Raw genomic sequence first — 19878 nt, forward strand, 5'->3', positions numbered from 1 at the left:
TGGTTTCACCACACTGACATACCCTTGTGGAATATGACTGCAGACCATCCTCCTGCTGATACATTTATGCCTACAGCACAAATGGATAACAGTATGGGGATAACAATTGGTGTTACCAACAGCTGAGATGCATCATAGCTGCATGGCTACACTACCTGACATGTATGGGTTACACATTACTCCTGGCAACTTCTTACAATGCAGTACATTTCAGCACTCTATTACTGTCACCATGTGCATCAGAACCATATTAGCCTGCCCCTGCATTGATGTTATGGATGACAGGGATGTGGCACAGGTATCATTATATGCACAGGGTATGTGAAAGTCATCTTAGCTGCATGGCTACACTACCTGACATGTATGTAGTACACATTACCCCTGACTACATTCTACACTGCAGTACATTGCAGCACTCTATTACAGTCACCATGTGCATCAGAACCATAATAGCCTGTCCCTGCATCAATGTTATGGATGACAGGGAAGTGGCACAGGTATCATCATATGCACAGGGTGTGTGAAAGTCATCTTAGCTGCATGGCTACACTACCTGACATGTATGCAGTGCATATTACCTCTGACTACATTCTACACTACAGTACATTGCAGCACTCTATTACAGTCACCATGTGCATCAGAAGCATAATAGCCTGTCCCTGCATCAATGTTATGGATACACTCACTGATGTGCTGTGGTAATTCCCCATTGCATTTGTAGTGCTGCATATGTGGGTAGCCGGTTACCTATCTGCTGCTGGCAATGTGATGTGTATACCTGGTATGTACTTCACCTCTCAATGCATGCTGCATGCTACAGACCTTGTTATGCTATCAGCTGTCCTGTGGTCCCATACCAGACAGGTTGTCCTGGTGTCCCATGTCTCACTCCATGCACAGCACAATCCCAAGGGGAAGTACTGCCATGTGGTCAATCCCATTATCACTTGTGCACACATGGACACCCACACACTCACACACACAAACACACACACACACACACACACACACACACACACACACACACACACACACACACACACACACACACACACACACACATCTACACTAATAACCACCGCTATGAAGAACTAGTACTATAGCACAATAAACTTCAGTAAACTACAGTGAAATAACAATCCGACTGTGAAATAAATAAAAACACTGAGGCTCAGGATAAATTAAATTAAGCTTTCGTTCTATTATGATTACAAGAACTTCTTCAGAATTACAATGCAAAACTTTAGAGTGAATGTTACATATAGAAAAAGTATCATGTGAGAAGGCAATAACCAATAACAGTGCAGCAGCATTGCTGCGATAGTTATATAAATTACCCAATGAGGTGAACAGTGGTTTTACAAAAAGAGCAGTACAAATGTAGATATATACATCTCAGGCATATTTATAAACTGTGTAGTGTTTTTTCAAAATAAGCAATGAAAATGCAGATACACATTTAAAAGCTGTGTATTGGGTTTTCAAAACTAGCAGTGACAGTGTAGATATATACATCTGACATGCATTGTCCACACTCCACTAGATTGCACTTACAAACACAATTCACACACACACACACACGCACACACACACACACACACACACACACACACACACACACACACACACACACACACACACACAAACACCACACCCCTACATGTGGAGTTGCACAACATTTGTACACACAGTCCTCCCATTACCCTTATGTCAACATGCATTACATATGGTGCTCAACAGCATGCAGTGCAACTATAGTGACTTCATGCTAGTGGCAGTACACATGTGTGTAAGGCATGGGCTGTGTTGATAGGTGATGGCCCTTCCCCTTGTTAACACTGCACCCATGTACACAGCATTACTGTGGACCTGTTCCGCACCCTGCCTTGTACTGTTCACCATACCTCGCAGGTGTAGAAACCATTGCTGCATATGTAGTACTGTGTCAGTATTGTCAGCTCCACTGCTCACAGCCTGCCCCTATGTGTTATAGCAACTCGTACCTGGGATGATATGTGTACAGCTATCATTTGTGAATGACTGATGTCTGCGTTACAGATCACAACATCACAGTGCATGTATGACCAGTACAAGACTATTACACTGACAACCAGCGGACATTACCATGGCTGTGGGGGGTGCACTACACATGTCCCAGACCTCTGCATGGTTGCAAGGTCTACTCATGTGCACATCCCTTGGAATGTACACACTGCTGTCATGAGTGCTGTGGGGTCAGGGTTATATCTGCCATGTTTACTTATCCTGATTGTGTGCAGCTCCAGCCATGGTGATGTTGATTCACACATGTCCCTACTTAGGCCATGTGTCCTGCCATACTCCACATCCCTGTGGATACATTGCACATTGACTGAATGTTAGTTATCTTGCATGTGTCTGCTGTACCCTTCCGATACCCCAGAATGGTCTCTACTGTGATGCAGTGCATTTTACAGCAACAAAACATGAATGTGTACAGCATGCAGTGTGGGTAGGTGTGGTAGATGTGTGCATGGGATGTCCCATAGCTATTACATGCACAGTGTATCATCATGTATGAACACAAACCATACTCACCGGCTACGGGCTGCTGCCGTGGTGGTATCCTGGATGGACCTACATAGGAGTGTGAGAAAGTTGATGTCAGTGGCCACAGCTGTTGCATTCATAAAAGGTGAGTGCAGCGTTACGTTACATCAACAGTAGAAATCCACAATATTACAGCTTATACACAACTGGTTATTACTACTACACAGCAGCAGACTATGTGTATGATGTGCCTGTACAGATGCAGATGCATACACAAGAGTGGTGTACCAATGTGCCCTGGGCCCTTACCCGTACGCTCCTCAGCTGATGTGTCATTGGCACCCACCTCCATAATGTGCCCTGCCAGGAGTTTTTGCTGCAGGTGGGCAGGTGCCACAAGGCTGCTGGAAGCTCCTTCACATGGGTGAGGAGTGGATGGGTGAGTTACCCCCCCATTGCGAGGTGGTCCCCCCTTAAGGCAGCTGCACACCGATGTACATGGCAAAGCAGGTCGGTGAAATGATGCCGGACCTGCTCATAGCTGCAGTTATGCAGTCTGACATCATTGACCCTGTGGACTAGCTCGTTCCACAGGGTGGTCCTCCCCTGCTGGTTGTGGGCTGTCTGTGCTGTACCAGGTGGTCGATAATGATGTCTGTCTCAGCAGCACTGTATGTGGGAAGATGACTATGTGACATGTTCCCTAGAAGACATAAAGGTGGAAACCAGTCTGAGCCACCCATACAGCAGGGTTACCATAGTTTTTAATACAGCGATTTGTCTCCCCACACCATATCAGCTACAAAAAAACATTCACAGAATGCAATTGTTATGTCAACTGCTTACCTACCATTGGGACATGTTATATTGTACCAAGCTTTGTGCTATGTGTATGTGCCATGCTTTGTGCTATGTGTTTGTAGCCATGCTCCCTGTGGGGACACTTATCTTTGCTGGCCTGTTACAGACTATTTCACCTGCATGCCATTGTCAGTGCCACTATATATGTTTATAAATATATATATATGTCCATATAAGTGTAGATATATGTTGTATGTTGTTGATATACCTATGTCTATATGAGTGTCTTTGTATCTGTACACATACATGTCACATTTTGTATCACACAGATATTTATCTGTATGTGGAGTGCATACAGACATCTGGTCCGCATTCTGTAACTGTCTTTCATTCACAGCTGCACTGTTCTGGCTTGCTGCAACACAGACAGGTGTCACATGTGAACACAGACTAACATTAGGGTGGCATATATGGTGTGAGATTGCTGGTATGCCTATTATACACCTATGGCATTTGTACATGCTACATTGTACATTAACATGACAGTCCTGCAAGTGGTGTGCTCTGACACCCATATGTCTATAATGACGCCAGTACTTCCACCACCAGCTATTGTCCACACTAACATAACACACACAGGTATTATGGCTGACATCTTTGTCATTCATTGCTGATCAGCACAGTTGGCGGGTATGTCTCACTGCCTACAGGGAAAAACAGTATTGTCCAGAGCAGTTGTTCAGCGGAACATCATTACAGGGACAACTATAGATGGCACATATCAAACATTCAACATCATATATCCTATTAATCTATACCACATACTACATTACATTACATGCAGTTATGTTTTACATACCTTTTTCTTTTTTGGACGGGTGTGATGCCTTCCCGGTTGTGGCTTGTAGGTTTTCTTTTTTCTCCACTGTGTGTGTTTCGTTTTATGTCACCATTTATTTATTTTTTTTCATTTTTTTCTCTCTCTCCCTCTCCACTAGCATGATTGAGTTGGTTTGAATGGGTTGCATCATGTCTTTTGTAGGTGATGCACATGATCAGGTGATAGGCTCTGTACCAATCAGTGTGCAACAGTTGCTAACTGCGTGCAGCCTGCTGTGTAGTGATTCAGTTAGCCACTGTCATGGTAACCCAGTACTATAAATTGCTGACTCATGTGGGCATTGTCCCTTTACCTTTTCAGTATAGAGGACAGCCTTCCTGTATGTGGGCAGCAGTGTTACAGACGGCAGGTTGCAGTACCTCTTACAGCAGGACTTGCAGACTCAGGCCAACTACACAATCGTAAGAGGTTCCAGACCTGCAGACAGAGTGAGTAGTGTTGTTATGTGCATTGTATATTGCTGGTCTTGCAGTGTTTGCATGTACATAGTAGTTTAGGATGGAATGCAGTCTGTCTTCATAGCTCTCAGCTGTGGGCCTATCCACATGATGGCCAGTGGATTATCTGTTTGCTTTTGCCTGTGCACCACACAGGTCTTGTCCTAGATATATCCCTGGCAATCTGTCTGTTGCATGCTATCAGTACATGGCAACATCCATTTCTGTTCCTGATGTCTTATTCCTGCATAAGGGTATGTTACAACAAATCCTGTAACACCAGCAATTTGCAGGGTGTGTAACAGCAATATTGTGAGTATGGCCCTGTGTTCTTGCCTCTGTCCTACACAGATATGTCTGGCTTTGTCCTGCTGTGATACGGTTAGGGTTTTTTTGGTAATGAACTGAAAAGAGTGGTGGTAAGTAAAAAACTCCAACCTTGAACGCCAAACAAATCCTAAAATTTTAGGATTTTTTAGGATTTGTTTGGCGTTCAAGGTTGTTTTTTTTGGTAATGGCCTATCATTATTTACTGCTAGCATTCCTGCTATCATCCCAGTCATATCGTGGACTCCCACAACATTTGTTGGTCAGGGTCCATACAGGTGACAGATACATAGACATTACCACAGGTAATAAATTCCCCCTAGGCCTGACTGCAGGGTGCAACTGGAGGCTGCTGAACTACATCTGTTATTGTTTATTGTTACTTATCTTGACGGCAAATCCGTTGTCTACAGTTGTATGAATTGAAGGACTTGGCCTGGACAGCATAGTATGTTATATGAGTCTAGTGTTTACTCTACATAATACAGAGAGAAGATTTGAGAAAGCCAACCCACTTAGGTTCTTCCTTCCTCTCTCCTTGCAATTTACTAACAAAAAAAATAAATAAATAAATAAAATGATCTGCTTTTATTGTATTTGTGTTTCCTCCTACTTTATTTTGCTTTTGCCTCTTCTTAAAAGTACTCAATTTTAGTTATTCTGCTGCACTTATTTCTGCTTAGTAGTAGCCTGTTTACATTGTAACTGTTATTCTAAGTCTTTTGGTTTAAGCACTTGGGCTTCATACCGGTTGTTTTACATGAAGAACGTTTGCAGTCTACACTGTTGTGGGAGGAGAGGCTGGATTCTGCCCTTCTGAGCTGGGAATCTTTGGTCATAGGCTTATTGTGCCTGCTTATTCTAACTGTTTCTTTCTGAAATTGGTGCGCCTTGTTACTGTAGCATAGGACTAGATTCAGGCCTGCTGACTCTAGCTTTGTTTGTATAACTTGAGCACTGATCCAGGCCATCTTTTTTGGAGAAGGTTTCCCTGCACCCTAGTACCGGGAGTATGCAGCTAGAACTTGTCTGATTGAATAGGGCTCAGTCTTGAGTTTTTTTCTGGTTAATTGGGTAACTTGTTTAAATCAGATTGTTTGTTTTCTATTGTTTTATATATATATATATATATATATATATATATATATATATATACATATATATAAAACTGCACTTTATTCATCTGCTTTTACTGTATTTGTGTTTCTTCCTACTTTATTACTAGGGGCATTGACTACAACTCTGAACTGAGATATTTAAAGTGTTTTTTTGATTGTATCTGCTTTATTTTCTGAAAAAAAATATGTATATGTATATATATATATATATATATATATATATATATATATATATATATATATATATATATATATATACTTGTTTCCCACCTTTCTAAGCTAGTATAGTCCAGTTTTCAGGTTAGTGCTGAATTCAGGGTTGTATTACAAATCTCTGTGTTTGCCCATACCTTGCTTGGATAGAAGGAAGTTTCTCTGTTCACCTGTGAGAGAGGGGAGCTTTGAGCAACATATCTGTCCCTGGAGGAGTGGTTTCTCTTTCATTTCCCTGCTATAAAAATGCATTTGCCCAGTTTTGCATGCCGAGCAGCGCCAGTCAGCTAGGGTATAACTATTCCCGGCTCAACAAAGTCTCCTCTTCAATTTTTTCCTTGGAACTAGACAAACTTTCAGTTTAAGCACTCAAACCACTCATTTATCAGCCTGGCACTTGCTCAAAACTCATAGCAAGCACTTATAAACCCTAGCACTACAGAAGGATAAGGGTCCCTATTCAGCCTTGCCAGCCATTCAGTAAAACAGTTTACTGTACCTATCCAGGCATGTCCAAAGGGCAGTTTCAGGTGTACTCTCCAGTCCAACTGGTGAATCTGGGCTTTTTGAGGCAATGTTACAACTGCCTCATGTACACAGACAACCCTCTCCTCCTACCACCAAACACTAATACATGCGAGAGATGCAATTACACAGCCAAACTGGAGGCTAAGCTCTCTCAACCCAAGACTGGATCAGACAGTCAAAAGAAGAAGGGAAATACTGGCATCATACCACCAGCCTCACATAGACCCATTAAACCAGCACCGGCAGAAAACACACGTAAATACAGGAAAACATACTCGAAGGCTCTAAATAAAAATCTGCAAAAGCAACAGAGCCCTCTAAAGCAGACATCCAAGCAAGCTCCACCCCCCAACACAAACCATGAAACACATACTTCACAAAACTAGTGTGCCACACAATCACAGCCCTCAAGGCAAAATAACATACCCAACATACTAGTAATAGGTGGCTCTATAGTCAGGCACACTGACGTCCCACTCACTATGCTGAATAAGGAGAAGGTTACTGTTAGCTGCCTGTCATGTGCCAGGATCTGCCACATAACACAAGCCCTCAGGTCACTCCAGAACAAGTACAAATGTAACTCTGTCATTGTCCATGTTGGTGAGAATGACCTGAGCCGTACTTACCTGGACTACATGAAAAGAGACATGGAAGAGCTCTCTGATCATGTAGCCCATGCCAGTATGACCCTTTCCCTGAGTAGCATCCTGCCCTTACCAAGAATGATACCACAGTATAAACAGAAAATGATCAATTTCAACAATTGGCTAAGTTTTTGGTGTCATTCATAGGGGATCCAGTGTCTGTCTGCCTGAGATGACATTCTCAACAAGCCATGCTGCTTCGCTAGAGACAGCTTTCACCTGTCACCCTTAGACTTTTGAATACTGGCCAAGGCTCTTGCCTCCCCCATAGTGCCTTTTTGAGGCAAGGCTCAAAAGACAAACCCACCGCTGTAAATAGCACAAGTAACAAAAATCTGAGGGTAATACTACTCAATGCCAGAAGTCTAAACCTCAAAATGCACGCATTCGAGGCACTCCTCAGTATGGAGAAAATCGATATATATGCAGTAACAGAAACCTGGTTTAAGGCTCCAAAGAGCACCCCAGCACTACCAGGCTACAACTCATACCATACATTTTGGCCACAGAACTTGGACCAAAATACAAAAGGCGGGGGAGTATCCATATTCATCAAGGATACCCACACCTCCAGGTTAGTGGCACAGCACGATGCTTCAGAGATTATCCATGTGCAACTAACAATGGGCAAAACTGCAATTCAAATTGTAGCTTGCTACAGATCACCCACCATGTCCCAGGACCCCCATTCAGTATTTCTGGAAACACTGGGTAATATAAAGGTCCTACCAAACACCCTAATATTGGGTGATTTCAACTACCCAAACATTAACTGGGAGAACTACTCAAGTACTAACTCCCTTGCCCAACATTTCCTAGAATTTATAAACTCAAACACCCTGGAACAACTCATCAACACTCCCACGAGAGGTGACAACATATTGGATCTGGTCATCACCAACATGGGTTCCACACAGAAGGTCAACCCCTTGCTGATTATATCTGACAATAAATAAATCACTTTGGATATCCACATTCCACCCCTACCCCCAGACAAGGGAACCACAGTGAAAAACTTTTCAAAAGCAAACTTCACATTACTTAAGACGGAGGTGGAAAGTTTCAAAACCCCCATGCTAAAGGATAATGCTGTCCAAGCTGCAAAATCTTTTACTAATGCATTCTCCAGGCACCTACAAGAATGCATGTATCGTGCTATCCCAAGCAAAACCAAGACTCACTCCTCCAAGAAAAGGAAACCAGTCTGGTGGACCCCTGCCATAAACAAGCTATACAATAGAAGGAGGAAACTAGTACAGAAAAGAGTAAAATCCCAAGAAGGGAAGACATCCCTGATCAGTATCAGCAAGAAACTACAATCCCTCATAAAATCGTCCAAGGCGAGCTTTGAAAGAAAACTTGCCAAAGACTCCAAAGATAACCACAAGGCATTATTTAGCTATGTCAAGAATCTAAGTGGCAATGCTCAGATCTGCTCAGAGTTAGTGCAGAATGGCACAAAATACACTGAACCAACTGATATTGCCAACATCCTGGCAGACAGGTTCAGTACAAACTTCACCCCCTCTCACCCCCAAAAAGGTCCATAACCGTACCAGAAGAATGTAGAGCCCCTGAAATCACAGACACTCAGGTTAAAATAGCCCTCTCCAAAGCCAAAAGCACAGGATCAATGGGACTGGATGGTGTCCCAGGCCGCGTCCTACACAAGCTCAAAAATGAACTAACCCCTCACCTAAATACACTGTTCAAACTCAGCCTCTCCACAGGCTATGTACCCATAGAGTGGTGCACAGCAACGGTTATTCCACTCCACAAGGTGGAGTCACAATAGACCCTGGGAACTATCGCCCTATAAGCCTGACTAGCTTGGTCTGCAAGACTATGAAGCACATCATCATGGAACTCATTAACAGAGACATTGGGAACCTCCAAACACTGGACCCTACCCAGTTTGGCTTTAAGGGCAGATCATGCCTCCTAAACCTGATGGACTTCTTTGAGACAGTTACCAAGGCTATAGACGAGGGAAATGTGGTACACACAGCCTACCTAGACCTCGCAAAGGCCTTCAACACCATTTCCCATTCTGGAATTATAGACAAGCTCACCAGCCTGAACATAAACCCTTATGTCACAAAATGGGTTGCCAATTGGCTCACAGACAGAACCCACACGGTGAGAGTTGCGGGAGCTAGGTCTGACTCTAAACCGGTTACAAGTGGCATTCCCCAGGGTTCATATACTTCTCAGAGGTACAGACAAGCACAGGAGGACTATGGCTGACCAAGTTCGTAGACGACTACAAACTAGGGGCGATAATTGAAACACCATCTGACACAGAATACTCCAAAAGGTTCTCACTGAGACAGACACCTGGTGTCAAAATCATGGCCTCAAGCTAAATGCCAAAAAGTGCATAGTTATTCCCCTTGGAAATAACAAAGTACCTACAAACTACCACATAGGTGGTAGTCCCCTAAATACGGAAAACATAATAAGGGATCTGGGGACCCAAGTAGATAGTAATCTCTCCTTTGATAATTACATTGCCAAAGTGGTTAGAAAATCTTTCTATGTGGCTCACCTAATCACAAAAGGGTTTGCATCCAGATCAAAAGAGGTCATTGTGCCCCTCTACTCATCAATCATCAGACCCATCATAGAGTACAACTCCCCATTTGGGATGTACCTTACAAGACACCTGCAACAGCTGGAAAGACCACAGACGTACCTCACCAAGAGAATCACTGGCCTCAAACAGATGCCCTATGGCACTCGACTGAAGAAACTCCAGCTGTACTCAGTTGCATACCACCTGCTCAGAGGTGATCTCTGCCTGACATACAAGGCCATGTCCAGCCCAGAATTGATGGACATGCTCCACCTAAAAAAAACCTTATCCCCTCGAGCCACATGCTCTAAGGATCTAAACCTCACCACAACAATAAATAGGACATGCTGGAGGGATAGATTCCTGTCCCAGAGACTTCCCATGCTTTGGAACAAGATTCCAATCTACATTAGACAGAGCTCCTCGCTAGCACTCTTCAAGAGAAACCTTGACAAGGGGATGGGAAACAGAAAGTTTACCCCGGAGGTCACTTCAGTGGCTCTACTGGACAGAGGCATAGGGAACTAATCTAAGGGGGTGGTGAAAGCCAACACATTATGGCTAGGCTTATAAATGCCTTTGGGCAGATAGCCTAGTACCTGCCTATGAACCTATATATCTGCACTGTCTGCATCTACTGTTTTGTGTAAGCCTTGCATTCCTCACTGATTAAATAAGTTAAATTCTATTTGCTGTAAGTAATGGCATACATTATTGTAAATTACACAAATAAAGGTTGTCTGTGTTTACATACCTGTGTGTCATCTCATGTCCTTTGAATTGTGAGTGGGTATATGTGTAATGTATGTATTCTCTTTGTGGGAGTGGTTGCCACAATACACATGCCACAGGTACCAGTTACAGGGCTTGTGGCTGAGGAATATACTTTGCACCCAGTACGTCCACACTACTTCTACATATGTATGGCTACTGATACCTTTTGTCTGTGTATATGTGCATGCTCCTATATATCACATATATCTTATATATATATATATATATATATATATATATATATATATATATATCATATAAAACTCGATATATATATATATCTGTATACCTGAACATACTTGTCAATGTATAGATATGTGTGCATATCTATACCATTGTAGTGTACCCCTTCCACATTGTACATTCCCTATGGTAGACTGACTTTTCTGCATGATATGTTACAGATATTGCCCTGACGTACAGGTGACTTGGATTACTGTTGGAGAATTGTAGCTGTGTTGTTGAGTGTCCTGACGTCATGTACTGCATGTGCTGGATAGTGGATTGCACAGCATATCCGTTAGGGCTGGGGCGTTGCATAGCAGTGATTACCAGGTGTGGCTCATTTGTGCCCCCAGCCCCCTTAACTGTGCTTATGGTCTGGTATGTTGTACTGAGTGAATCAGGAGTTTGTTCACATGTGCAAATGCTATACATGTGTCTATCTGTTCAAATTTATATATATATATATATATATATATATATATATATATATATATATATATTTATATGTGTATCTGCATTATATATGTGTAACCCCATATATAGAGAGATAGATATGGACATTGATATAGATCTAGATATGTAAACGCATATATCTATGTGTATGTATATATATATATATATATATATATATATATATATATATATATATATATATATATATATATATATATATATTTTATATATATATATATATATATATATATATATATATATACAGATATATGCACTGGACATATTTATCTATCTAGGTACGAGTGCTGTTATATGCTTATTTGTGGATCATACATACACATATATATACCTATAGCTGTCTATCTGTCTACATTTACAGATATATATCTGTCCATATGTCCATGCATGTTCGGCTAATATGTTTGTCCTGTACCTCATTCTCTTGGCAATTGACATGGATGGTCTTAGGATTGAAGTCAGTCACTCGTGCTGACACGTTCAGGTTTCAGACTTTTCTTCTCTGTCAAAATACTGCTTATATATGCTTGCACCTGCATACTAGTGCCTTATTTATTATGACATTGACACTCCACATGTGCATTTAATGCAATACTCCTGTTCAAGTATAAATGTCATTTAGTAGGTTATACAGCAAAACAATGTTGATATACAGATTTCACATGGAAAATAGACTGTGCTGCAGTGTGACTCGAATGGGAATGCGTGCGCGTTAGGTGGATGTTCTGTCCACTACACTATTGCTGTTCTGCTTCATTTGCATATTTATACCTTAATGTCATACCCATGCTCCCTTTCTCCAGCCCCTGAGCTCCAAGTACACAGCATCCATCCATTCTCCAGTTGCTAGCCTTGCCATACAACACCTCCACACATTTCCCTCTATGCACGTTTCGGTACTCCTCCTTTATACTGTCACGATGCAACCTTCTGCAGGCTCTTCATCAGTTTAGTCCATGTATGTTCCAGCCTTCCCTTGATCCTCCTCCGATACTGGTGGAAACATCTTTGTGACCCAGAAAGTCTGTTTCGTCCCACCAGGGTCACCTGTTATTGTGTCATGAGTAGACTTTGCTGGTCTACACTGCTTCTCCCACTGGTAGCATCCTGCCAGGGGTTTGAGAAGCAGCAGTTTGCTCACACACCAGACCAGCCTCAACTCCCAGTTCCGCGGAAGAAGCATGCCCCCATAGCTTGCCCCGTTTTTCATTCCTCTCTTCAGTATTATGCAAGAGTACTGTTCTCACAGTATGTGTGGACAGGCACTGTTCATTGATACTCATAGACTGCTCGGAATACTGTGATTGAGCTATATGCACATGTTTGCGGGTATTAATCTACATACTTACATACATTTCCTATACTGTTGACTGACTGTGCTGGATGATATGTTTGTGATAGCAGCTGATTGTATATCTGCCATGCCTTTGTGGTAACCCACATGGACTATAGTGTGCAGGGTGGCGGGGGGGGGGGCTGGGAGTGCTGATTATTTTGTTACTAGGCACAAAGAGAGCTTTTGGCTACAAAGTGCCTAAGGCACTGTGGGGGAAGTGTAGGCACGTATGCGCTGGTGTGCACGAGGCTCAGACTTGCTGACTTCCGGTTATGGCGTCTTACACTGGGTTGGCCTCCACATTGCTTTACCAATGTGGGCATTGCTTACCACCACCCAAACAGGTGTAATCCCGTTTGCTGCCGCATACCCCCATGCTACTTCATTAACATGTCAGTATTCTACATGCTTAAGTCAGGTGTACATGTCAGCTATGACTGTTGACAAAGGTCAGTGCAAGGTGAAGTGGGATTCCAGTTTAGCAGTTCTGGATAGATTACACTCAGGTATGTGGGTTAGGTTTAGTTATGCCACACCTGTGTTGTAGAGTAGATGTGAATAGTGAAAGTGTAGGTAGGTAGGTAGATAGGGGACATTTTAACAGTATAGTAGGTCATTGGACTGATTGGTGGGGGAGCAGTGGTGCAGGTTTGCAGGATGTTGGGATTTGTATGCCAGGCAGGACAGGAGGTGTCAGTGTCACTAGTTGTTGTAGGGGTATGGAGTGTTAGTTGGGGGGGTGGACTTTGCCAGATGGTGAGCAGGTGGTGATCCAAGTGTGCTTGAGGTTTCCCTTCATGTGTTATTTACATGTGTCGTGTGGGACAGCTGCTGTAATACATGTGGGTTGGGGGTTCCAGATTCTGCCAATATAGTTGTGAGGGTGCCACCTACTTGTGACTGTGAACATTACTAGTAATGAAACAGGGATCGATAGGTAAGTGGTGTTATTGGGCCACACAGAGGGACTGGTAGTAGGGGATATGTCCAGGGATGTGAAGGAAGGCTGACGGGAAGGTCCACAGCTGGTCATTTCTTTTACTGCGACAGCTGTGTATATACCCTGCATTTGGGGGTAGGTTTGGGCACTCACAACCCTGGGTGGGGGTGAGGACAGCAATCATACCGTGTCATGCCAATTACTTCGGCCTACATGCCTACAGTGGGGTGTTGTGACCATGTGTTCTTTGGTGTCATTTAGTGGGTTTGCAACAACACATCTGGTCATACCGTCCTTTGCCAAGTAAACTAGAATTTGCTGCAGTGGGACTCGTACCGGGCATGGCTGCTTGTCAGGCATTGGCTCTGCCCAATGCACACTATTGCTTACATCCCTAGGGTAGTCCACATAGAACTGCTCTAGCCAACACCTGCATGCCTAGACCCATAATTTCATACCCATAGTCCCCCTCCCCCGCAGCTCCTCTTCAGCACTCTTCCTTACTCGGGATGCAGGTTGGGTCTAAACACAACACTACACACTGCCCACTCTCCTCTTCTCAGGACCCATCATGTACGTTGTCTCACCCCATGGGTCATCAGGCTTCCCCAGCCCTGTAGTACGGGAACATGCGTGCCCTGCCGTAGGTTATCTGTGTAATGGCTGGAAACTCAAATATCCATAAAATGTTTGGGTTGTCCCGCAAGGGACATTCTTGTTTTTGTTTCAAAATTAGACTTGGTGGGTCTCTCCCACTGGTAGTATCCTGTCTGTGGTCTGGGAAGCAGTGGATTGTTTACTTTTATTGTGTGTTTGTATGTTTCACCTGTTCACCCCCATATATATATATATATATATATATATATATATATATATATATATATATATATATAAATATATCTGTATATGTATGCATGTATATATATATATATATATATATATATATATATATATATATATATATATATATATATATAAAACGACATGTGGATGTATGGATGTCTGCATATGTCTATATCTATATGTGGGTATTTATATATATATATATATATATATATATGTCTGTCTATGCATGTACACATTTGTACTACAGAGTGGGAGAGGTATATCTCCATGTAGTTATGGGTATATATTTAGCTACATATTTTGTCATGTTGCCTGTTATTGCTGGGTACTGTTTTGTGTACATACCGGCCAACCTTGTGTGCCACATATGCTTTGCGATACCTACAACTAAATCCGTTAGTGTACATAGAGTCACACATGAAATCTATTATTAGTGTCAGGTAATCATTCATCCAAAGCGGGACAGCCCGAACATTAGGTATACAACTTTCGTCTACACCCAGAGTTACATAGGTACCCATGGCTATGTGCATAGACTATGGTGTGTGCCAGACCTAAGATACTTGGGTCAAGACAACATAAGGGATGGGTCCCTAGGGGGGGTGTGGAGAGGGAGCACTGTGTGGGGATGTGGTAGCTATGGGCTGGTAACCAGGGTTGAGATGGAGGCTGCATGTGTGCAGCAGGTGGGGGGAAGCGGAATTGTGGGAAATGAATGTATGGGCCGGGGATGGCCTTGGTTGGATGGGCCTGTACTGCACGGACCGCCTAGTGGGTGGGGTAGAGGGGGATGGGATATAAACATGTGGAACATGACCAGGGGCTATTTTAAATCCCTATTTCAAGGACACACATACATTACATTGAGCTTGGTAGTGTTTTGCAGGGTGGACGTGTTTGTCTGGGCGGGGGGTATGCCAATTCGTATGTGACATATATTGTTTGGGGCCTGTCAAGGCCTTTTATGGTGCATGTGGACATATATGTGTCTTTTAATCTACCATTGCTATCTACAGATATGTAGCCATATATATATTGGGTGTATATATTTGCTTACATATTTCTAACTATGTCCGTATATACAAATGGGGACATTTATCTGCGTACATATGTGTAACTTGCTGTGTATATGTGGACATATGGATGTTGACATATATGTGTAGTTGTCAGCATCTGCATGTATATCTGTTCATATATTTATATATATATATATATATATATATATATATATATATATATATATATATATCTGGATATTTATATGTAAAAATATATATATGTGTGTGACTACATCTGCAGATATGTTGTATCCATTTAGATAGTAATATATTTGCACACACATGTCCATCTAGTTGTAGGTATATATTCTCTGTGCTGTTGCATGACTGGACTGGATGATATGTTTCTGAAAACATCAGTTTGTGTTTGTATGTGTCATGGCTTAGTGGTAAATCTCTTTGTCTGTGGTGTTTGAGCCTTGCAGGAGCTATTTATCTTGTTGGTGGTGCAGAACACCAGCAGTTGGATACTGAGTAATAAAGGCACTTTAAAGCAGTTATAAGCGGGTTTGCACAGAGTAAGCACTGCCAAATTCTGGTTACAGTTTCTAATACTCAGTTAGCTTCTACTTTGCTTACTCTGTGTAGGTAATGCTTAACCCCAAACAAATGCACCTAAACACACTTACTAGTGCTTATATATGCTTACTATCGCTTATTTGTGCTTAAACCTGCTTACTAGTGCCTTATTAATACAGTAGTCCAGTTCACATTTAAATGTTATTTAGTAGGTTATACAGCAACTATATGAGAAAAAAAACTGTTCATATACTGGTTTCACATGGAAAATGCTATGTGCTATAGTGGGACTTGAACCGGGAATGCCTGCGTGGTAGGCAAAAGCCCTGCCTACTACACTATTGCTGTGCTGCTTCAATTGCAAATATCTTCCTTGTTATCCTCTTTGGCCTTTTAAGCTGTTCTAACCATAGCTAAGCGATGGGCACACCTGCGCACCTACGGTTAGCTGTACTTGGATTTAAGATAAATGTAACAGGCTTTTTTCAGTTTATTTCTATGTACTGTTGCTGTTGTACACATGGGGGACTGTTTGTGGGAATATGTTGACACCTATGAGCGGCCTCACTCATTTATTTCCACTTTCTGCTGTTCTACTTTGAAGGGGAGTGTTTATTCTGAGCGCTCTGCTCTCAGACATGCCCCTTGCACTCGTACACACTCTGTGTATGCCTAGGAGGTTGGGCAGTGTGCCTTCATTAATATGCATGGCACAATGCTGTCCTGCTCCTAAGCAGCTGCTTCTGTGCAGGACTAGACTAGTCCTGCATGGAAGATTAGTAAATCCGAGGGAATGAAAAAGTAGATATAACTGTATTCCAAAATTGTTTTCGCCTTTCCATAGAAAGTACTGTATTCCATTTATGCTAGCAAATCTAAGTTGCCATTCTGAGGCTATTAGCAAAACAGTGGCAGTGTGAGTAGCCCACAGTCAAATATAATATAAAGTATCCATTGTGAACTCATACCACAAATTTCCATGTGGTAAAACATTCTGGAAAGAGATTTTCCTTTTAAGGCATTTTGAATTATATTGTCTAGCAATATAATTTACTACAATTTACTACAATTTTCCATTTTAATGAGGCAGACCCCAAGCAGTATTATACTGTGCCCATAATGATATCCCCTATTATATCAGTATATTTAAATGAGACATTCTATAAAACTCAATAAAATACACTGAAGGAAGAAACTCAACAGGGTTATATATCCCTAGTCCACTATCAGTCAGTTGTGATAAATATACCTCTTTTTTATGAGATTCAATCTGCATACCCATAAAAATATAAAAGTATGTCTAGTAAGTGTTTTTCTGTTTCATTAGGAAATGGATATACATTACCTACATAGCCCAGTTTACCTAGAATAATAGAATCTGTCCTGTATACTTTCTTCTGGTAAGACAATGAAAATGCTTTCCAACTAATAACAATAGTCTTGGCTATATTCAATAACTCATGCTACTGGTCAGAAAAGGGGGCGTGGCCAAGGATGAACACAGGATAGCAGCAGATTTCTTCAGCTCCACCAATTTCATTACATTGACAGGAATTAATTACTTAAAAAATTAATTCTTGAAGTAATTTTCTTTCTAAATATGTTTGTTTTATATAGTTCTTGAACTATATCTAAAAAAGAAAGGAAATCTTAATAATATTCCTGTCAGAAATTACTTTGGAAATTTTCCTGTCAGTTTATCAGTCTGAAATGAGTTCCAGTAAGACAAATTCTCAAGACTCCAGCATCAAGAAAGAACTTCAGTCTCTGATAATTATAGTCCAGCAACTTACTGCTAAGATGGATAAAATGGATACTAAAATAGACACTTTCATAGAAAAACTACAAAACAAATAGACTTGTTACATATGGACCTGCAACAACAGAAGATCCAGATGACAGGCATAGAAGAAGCTGTGAATGACATGGAAAATAAAATACAAGAACAGGAAATCAACATTGAGTTTCTGCTGAAACAAAATACACATTTACAAACAAAGCTGGATGACCTGGAAAATAGATCTAGGCGCAATAACATTAGGATTTTTGGACTGCCAGAAAATATTGAAGGTAACAATATTACTTCTTTTTTAACAACATGGCTCCCTAAAACTTTAGATTTACCAGAAGCATTCTCTGTTGGTATCGAAAGAGCACATAGATCTATAGCTAATACTAACTCTAACAAAAACTATCCTAGATCAGTTATAGTTAGATTTCTATCATCTTTTGATAAAGAGATGGTTCTTAAATCTGCTTGGGCTAAAGCTCCTGTTAAGTTTAATGAGACAACTGTGCGTTTTGACAATGACTATTCTTCCATGGTAATTGCTAAAAGAAATGTTTTTCTGCCACTAATAAGGGAGCTTAAAAAAGCACAGTTTAAAACATACCTTCTGTTTCCTGCCAAGCTTAAAATCTTCCTTCCTGATGGTCCTAAGGTCTTCGATGATTTAGACTCTGCTTTACTGTTTGTCAAAGAAAAAGGATTTTGGATAAAATAGAAGAAATGAAATGGGCTAGTTCTTCATTAAAGAGATTGGCAACTGAAGCTTCCTGGAAGACTTCAGAGAAGAAGAAGAGACTAAAAACAAATGATTTGTTATATGTTTTTTTCTCTCATCATTTTAGTTAATTATTAATCTTTTGAATATAGTTCCTGCATTTCCAGAAAGCCACAAATATTTTGGAAAAGATTTAATCAAAGTTATTCTCTATGTGCAAAGAAATGTTTTGTTTCATAACCAGTCAAAATGCCTGAGGATTTAATGGCAGGCTGTGACTCGATTTGTTTTTCTTTCTGAAAAAGTAAGGTTAGTAATTTGATACATTTTTTTATCTTTACCTTTTTTTTTCCTTCTTCTTTTATTATTTTCTTTGTTTAAATAATGACATTCTATTTAGATTATGTAGTGGGTAAAGGGTGAGGGAGGGCAGGAGAGAACAGTAATGAAAATATCATTAATAGAATAATAACATATTTATTTCTTGTAAAAGTTTATAAGTTCTTCAAATGCTATTTCTAATTATACTTTCTTGATTATACTGCTTATGCTTGTTTGTAAATAATCTGTCATGCTTTAACTAATAATAATCAGAACTAAATAAGAGTAAATAATATGTTTTATTTTTAACTCTATTAATATAAACAGTAAGTAACATTCCATTGTATATACTTCTTACAGCTTTCTCTTACATTATTTTATTTCTGCCTCACTCCCTTTTATTTTCTACTCTCTTTTTCTTTTCTTTATTAATATATAGAAATGCTTTAGACTGTGTGGGCACAGTGAATAATAGGATTTGTATGAAAATTGAGTTGGGAGAAGAATGCTGAGTTTTATTGCTTGTTGGTAATTTTGAGTTTAATTTCACTTGCATAGAGGATGTGATGATCTGTGGAATACATTGTGGAGGTTCTGTCATGTTTAGATGCATTTACACTGCTAAATGAATGTTTGTCACTAGTTTTTAATAAGTTTGCCCCCAAAATGTTAAGAGAGACAATCTGGGATGTGGGCTGTCTTATGCACAATGTCCTTGAGTTACCTCAGAATCTTCAAATCACAGAATTCTCACAGAGAAACTGAAAGCAGTTAGTATAAACATTGAGAAGGTTATCACACTGACACA

The sequence above is a fragment of the Protopterus annectens genome, chromosome 2.part1 (genome assembly GCF_019279795.1).
Source record: "Protopterus annectens isolate FY-2018-M chromosome 2.part1, PAN1.0, whole genome shotgun sequence".
NCBI classification, from domain to species: domain Eukaryota; kingdom Metazoa; phylum Chordata; order Ceratodontiformes; family Protopteridae; genus Protopterus; species Protopterus annectens.